General features: G+C 42.1%; 1 protein-coding gene across 3 annotated transcripts in view; it reads left to right on the top strand.

Moving 5' to 3' along the window:
• kcnab1b (potassium voltage-gated channel subfamily A regulatory beta subunit 1b) overlaps positions 1 to 7,083 on the top strand; it is a 44,359-nt gene that overhangs the window by 10,733 nt on the left and 26,543 nt on the right. The window lies entirely within an intron of this gene.

Genomic DNA, 7,083 nt, shown 5'->3' with positions numbered 1-7,083 from the left:
GTGTGTGTGTGTGTGTGTGTGTGTGTGTGTGTGTGTGTGTGTGTGTGTGTGTGTGTGTGTGTGTCAAGAAAGAAAGACAGAAAAGTACAGACATGGTTTTTTTTTCCAAGTATGCAAATTTATTGGCATCCTTAATTCCACAGTTATTAGCGCAGCAATCTACGATCTGGGACAGTTTATGCTGTTGGCTTTGCTTTGAGCTCCAGACGTGAACATGTGAATTTAAGTGGCTGCAAGTGTAATTTGAAAAGAGTGAGAGAGGAAGAGAGAAGACGGTTTAATGTAGCAGTGACTGATAAAAACGCTTTAAGATTAGGACCTTTAGTCAGACTTGAACGTTATATTAAAAGCATATTTATAACGTTGATTTTAAACGCTGACCAGATTTGACCTCTTTCTGGCACAGTTCAAATGCTGACGTTCATTACTGGTGCCCATATAGGGGACACATTCTGAAGAATTATTACTTATCATATAATGAGACGACCAAAAACTATGCACAGAAAACCCTGCTGACACAAAGACATCACCATACAAATACAATGAAAATTAGATGATTCGTAAAAAAAAATCATCACACCGCTGATCTCGGCGCAGAGAAATCCTAATAGTAGAACTGTTATGAAGTTGCAGGCACTTGTGCACAAGAATTTATGCTGAAAAAAAAGAAACACAACAGGATACGTCACGATAAATTGGAGTATGAGGCCTCTAGTATAAAAAGAAGAAAAAGAAGCAGTATTGACAGTAGTGGGAGAAGCAAAAGCCAAACTAATGTGCATGAAAATATTCTAAAATAGGTGTCTGGCATTATGGTAAAGTGCACTCAGTATAGTCAGATAAACAGACTATTCAGTGCATCTAAATCACATCCAGTTTTTGTAATTAAAGTCTGGCTTTAATACTTTGTCAATGCCACGCGGAGCTCTCAATAAGTGGCCGCAACCTTACAGTACATTCTGGAAAGTGTGACAGTAGCTGAGCAGTGACGGGCGGTAGAGCTCTCCATGTGCGTCTGTGTGGGAGTTGTAACAAGGCTGGGCCAAGTAAACAATGCGCTCTTATCTCAGCGAGTGGGCTCTTAACCCAGACCACGGGAGCAAAATCGTAGCTTTCACCTCACACCGTTAACTCGCTGGAGAGGGTGACATCACCGTTCGCAGTGTCGAGATCAAGAGAGACGGAGAGGATGGTGAAAGACAAGAGAGAATGGAAAAACAAAAAGACGCAGAATGAAGAAGAATTAGGAGGCTGAATGAAAAAGCAAATTAGGGCACGCAGGTCAGTTCAGACAAAAAGAGGGAATTAGCAGATTCTGGGCAGATTGGCTGCTGAGCAGCTAACTGTGATAAGTGTCTGCTTGTCATACAATCTCATCTCGTTTCCATAACAACATCGTAATGGCCATTTTCAATCTGCTCTCGGTGCTAAACAAGTCTTCATTGTGAGAACTGGGCTCCCCGTTTACATCATTTTTATTTATTTATTTAATCCCCCCCTATTATGCGGGTAAATTGATTTTGAAATTGTGCCGCACTTTTCAAAGTTCTCAAAATCTGATTATCACTGTAGCTTTTTGTGAAAACAGCTGGAGTGCTTTCATAGTAAAGCTTGCTCCAAGCCCTCAGCAAATCCCCTGTTTTCACCACAGAGAAACAAATATTGGATGAAAACTCTTATCAGTCACGTCCCCTCTTTGCTCCCTGTTTGTCTGATATTTTCTGCTCCTCCATCTTTCAGGCTGCCTTTCTCCTTCCAAACATTCGACCCAAAGCTGTTCAGTTAGAAACTCGTATTGCTTCGGACGCCATCTGACAGGGAATCTCTTTCTCTTGAAGTGAAGCCAAGTCCAAGTACTAAATCTGTGTACAACAAATTCTTTGAAGTTTTTCTCTGTGTGATAACAAATCACACTGAGACTTTGTGCGATTGTGGGTGTATGCGTTCACGCATTGCATTATATATCCTTGAGTGTATGGGCATTTGATGCCATTGAGGCTCCACACTGGGAACATCTGAAGGCGTATAGCAAGTGAAAGCAGGAGAAGTAGTGCACAGAGCAAGCAGGCATAAACTAATAATACCACCACCCCCAGCATTTTAGTTGTTATGGTAATCCAAATATAGTGGAGTTCTAATTGTAGGGTCCCTGGTTGCAACCTTTCAGTGCTGCCTAATCTCTTCCTCCTCTTAAAATAATACGCAAAACCACAAAAAGCGTATAAAACTGGCCCAAAATTTGGGGATGTAACAAAATGTGACGTCAGCTTCACAAGTTGTGCACATTATATCTGGTCGCTGGTAGGGAGCCCCTGGTTGCTGGGATTGTAGTACATAACGGTCATTAGGCAGCGAGGCCTTTTGACAGTTCAGGAGGTTTGGGGAAGGTTCCGCTTGGTTGGTTCGGAGCTGCGCTGCAGATGGGCATGCAAAAAAAAAACCCCTTCTGTTGGTTTCTTTGGATGCAAGCTTATCAGCGGGCAGCAGAGAGAGAGGCCTCCTGTGCTGTGCATACATCTGCGTGTTGACGGCGTGAGTAATGCACGAGGCAGCCGTACAAAAGAAGGTTTTTTTGTTGTTTTTTTCTTGTGCACACAGAATAGCCAGAAAATGTGGTTCATACTGGTCATTTTAAGGTACTCTCGCTTTGTTTTGTTGCACTCTCACATGAGGGGATGAAAAATTTGGAAGAAAACTGTAAGAGAGTTTCTTCCCATTTGTCCGAGTGCAGCAAACTGAGTGATTCTGATTCTTTCCGTCTAGTGTGCCTCGAGCCTTTTGAGGCCCTCGATTCAATAAGCCGACAGGCGATCAGACCTTACAGAAAAAACAAATAGAGTTAAATTAGGTTTGTTAAAAAGGACCATTTCTCCAGGGGCACCTTAATCATTAACATCTAAGGAGTATGGACGTCGCTTGTTCAGGTCGTATCAGGGTGAAGCTTAAAAATCTGTGATGGCTCATATTTTATTTTGTAGTCACAGAGCCAGCAGGGGCTGTCTTGTTGCCATATTTCAATCTGCTCAGTCAAGGACTATGGACTATGGACTCCCACAGTCCATAGACATGCAGGTTAGGTTAACTGGCAGTTCTCAACTGGCCACAGATAATAGGTAAATTGAGTGTTTTAAGTTTATAGAATAAAGTGCTGTGAATGCACTGTTAATATGTAATTTGTAGTAAAGAGGTTTGAATGGTTAGTAAAACTAGAAAAGCAGTATATTAATGTGAGTACAAGATCTCGAGTGCTTGGAAGGAGGGAACTGGACTCATCCAAGAGGCTTCTTCAGTTCTAAAACAACTGAAGTAGAGCGCAAGGTTTCTGCCCCTAGTAGAACCATCCCTTTGGAGGTGGTCCTCCTATTAACCACACGAGTCATCACGTGACCCAAAGTGTGAAAAAAGGCGTTTGTCATTAGCAGCATGGGGGCCGATACATAGCCTCACCCCACTATCATGAGAGCTATTGAGGTCACGTGTGTGAATCTGGGGCTGACTGCATGTATGCCTGATTTAGACTTCTGTGTGACGCTCCGTAGAGTCTACGTAATCGACATAAGTGCCTGACGTTGTCGCCGGCATTTGTGCAGGTATATGGGATATAGCAAATATCAAAAATTAAAACTCATATTGGCATATCAATACTTAATTTCTTTCTTTTTTAATTTGTCAGAAGGTTCAACAAACACTCGTTTAAAAAAACAAAACAGAATTTTTTCACAATTTAATTCACAGTTCAGGCTTTAAAGGTTAATTACCCTGTGGTCGTGCCCTGATGTGTTGCATGCTGTGCTAGCCAACAGAGCCCAATAAACTTTTTTCCCTCCTGCTCTTTGTTATGATCAGTTTTTGTCAAAGACAAATATATTTTTCCCTCAAATTTTTCCACTTCTTTGTGCGTTCCTTCACATCCATCTAGAAATTTGCTAACATCTCTGAGCCCTTATAGTGATGCTATGATTGTTATTTCCTATACAGAGATAATGATCGTTATTTTCTGATTGATATATTCAAAAACTACAGTGGAAAAAGTAGCCAGATATGCACAGGATTCTTTCTTTCTCGAGTTTTGACACTCACTGCTGGAGCCCATTGCGAACTAAATCTTTACCTTGTTCCTAACCACATCAACACTTGAAAGAAAACACATATCCACAACAAAATGACTGAAATTTTTACAAAACTTAACAACAACAATGTATTCACAAATAATATCTCTATGCAACATTTCCTGCATTTTTACCACAAGTTGTTGGAGCATAAAGTGCAGTTTTCTGTCATTACGGATCCACAAATTACCCTTGCTTGCTTTGTTACCTCCTCCTGTGTGCATACGACCGTGAACCTTGATGATCTGTGTGTGACGTGCGCAGGTGCATTTGCGCCTTGCATGCCTTCACACACGTCTGCACTCACGCAGCCGATCGTGCTGCTTTTGCACTTGGCAGTTTGTTTTCACTCTCCGACTTGTTCTTTTTTGCCACAAATCAAAAGTCTTCATCGACCTTCAGCGAAAACAAACACTTCATGTTGCAACACCACTTACTCCAGTGCTTGTCTCAACCGTTTTGCAATGATGTGTAGATTTAATAATGTGAGCCAGGGTGTTGCACAACAGGAGCCCTGTAGCATGGAGCTCCACTCTGCCCAAAGACCAAACAAGCCCCCGAGGATAAGTACCACACAATCTCTCAGTTAAAAAAGCTAGGGAGTTTGCAGGGACTCGCTGCATTTTAATTAAAGGTCACAGCCGAGATGGCTTTCTGTAAGCACAGTGATTTTATTAAAGTGTTGCCTTGCAATGAAAACAATATTATCCTTTTCTCCTTAATAGCCTCTGTAATCACAAAGGGGAAGCAAAAACAGAAAGAAAGCACTGCTGCATGTGTCTAAATGCAGCACGTGCACACTGCAGCAATGCTCGCTGGCAGAGCCGAGCACATCTTCACTCTCGCCCAAAAAAACCCCACCTATTAATCTCACAAAATGCTTTGAGATCAAAATATTTACACGTCTACGTTCAAATTTAAGCAAAGAAAAGAAAGCTTGCATGCAGCATGTGCTGTATTGAAACCACAGCCAGCCAGGTTTTTCTAGTTATCATGCAGATATAATTCCCATATTGCCTAACTCTCTAAAATCCACACCATACTGAATCAACCACTTCAGATCTGCCCACATGTTTTTCAATACAGGGTCAACAGCTTCAGTCATGTGCCCCTTCCTAAAATAGCTACTTTGTGTGAGATCCTCTACCCATCAGTCACTTGAGAGGCGTTTAAATTAACGAATAACAATCAAATGTAACAATGCAGGCTTCTAAAATCCCGTTTGTGTGAGTCTGATTGCAAGGCACGGAAAACGGAAAGAACCAACGCAATGTCGACACTGTCGGCCCTGTGGAAAAAACGAAGCAGGAAGTCGTGTCCAGACTCTGGCCTCTTTATTACGCACACAATCGCAAACTCACACAGAAGCACACACACCACACAAGCCCCTGTAGGGAGCTGGCTGTCATTTCCCATTTCCCATTCTGTGTCATATAGAATGCGTTATCTGTAGAGGGCGTTTGATCTGCTTAGACTCGGGGCTTGGACTTGCAACTGCAAGCTCGAGTCTGTTGCTCGTGTCTCTTTTTGTCTCCTCGTAGCTCCCCGTCTCCTTATCTCCATTCATCACCTTCATCAGCGTTTTTTTTTTCTTCCATGCAACTCTGCTGCATTTTTTTCCCTCCACACTTAATCTATTCACTTTTCGCCCCAAGCAAAAAGTGCATGATTTTATTTCCCTTGTTGTCCCGTTCACACAGAGTGTGGTTTTGATATATCCAGCATATGACCCGACTTTCTCCCCTGTGCAGAATTTTACAGATGGCACAGAAAGCAGTGGAAGCCGTGGAAATGGGTGTTGTCTAATCCCCATCAAGGTTGGCTCGCGTGGGCTTGCTTATTCTGCATTAATCCCCTGCCAGTGAGGAAGTTTATCCATTTACCCAAAACCTTGACAGTGTTTGTTGACAGTTATTGATTTGAACAATCCAATGTTGTTAAGAAAAAATGTATGTGACTTGAGAACCAAATGAGTGTTTCACCCTTCTACAGTAGGAGGCCATTCCTCAAAATGCTTCAGCTCAATAAAAAGCATAATATATCACACATTTGTTGATATATTTTTTCTTTGGCTAGAGATCTACTAAGAATAGAAAGGGCTACATACAGTAGGAGCTCACCGGATGCTCATAAGTGGTGACAGGTTTGTGTTGAGGGGGCGTCATCATATGACTCATTTGTCATTTTACTTCAAGGCTTCTTTTGGGGACCAATCAAGCATGAGGGGCCACTCTCGCTGCCTCGCAAATTTGTTTATGTGCAACTTGTGTTCAGACAAGCTGCTCTCTCTTTTACATGTTTATGTTACCATCTACTAGATTATATGTAAAATACAAAGCTGTATATTGTCTATTTTTAGTTTGCAAAGGCCATGCTGTAAATCTCCTGAGTCATTAGGCTCTTTGGAAGGTGCTGGCATCTACATCTGAGGCATGGACAGTTCTATTTCTGCTCTGTAGCAGGTTGTGTGGTTAATAAACCGTGTTTTCCAGCGCGCTGCTGCTGCTGCTTCCTGACGTCTTGACCACAACACTGCTAACTAGAAAGCACTAGCAAGGCAGCTTCTCCAGCTGCTGAACATCAGTTTTTATTTTCTTTTGTTTGTTTGTTTGTTTGTTTGTTTGTGGGGGGTTTTTACCTTCTGATTAAGGCGGACTGTGTGAATTCGAAGTAGCACGCAAACGTTTCACATTGAGCTGCTGGAGGAACTCCAGATATGAAGTTAGCGTTTTGTTCAAGGACAGCCAGCTTTATTTGGGAATGGAATGTGCCTGCCAGCTTGTTTATAGTGGGGAGAGTATGCACGAATGATTCACTGCAAACATGAAAACATTATAAACGAAGATCCAAGGCAGATGCAGCCACAATTTGAAGCAGGTCCAAGCATTAGGTTGACACTTTAGCCAGAATTAATGGCAATAAACGCACCAATGCACATTCCTTAACATCAAGTGAGGTTTGTCCTCGATTGCCC

Source organism: Haplochromis burtoni, unplaced genomic scaffold, assembly GCF_018398535.1.
Source record: "Haplochromis burtoni strain Fernald_Lab_line unplaced genomic scaffold, NCSU_Asbu1 Contig_41, whole genome shotgun sequence".
Taxonomy (NCBI): Eukaryota; Metazoa; Chordata; class Actinopteri; order Cichliformes; family Cichlidae; genus Haplochromis; species Haplochromis burtoni.
Note: the sequence above shows the minus strand (reverse complement) of the source record. Positions and strands in the feature narration are given on the sequence as shown.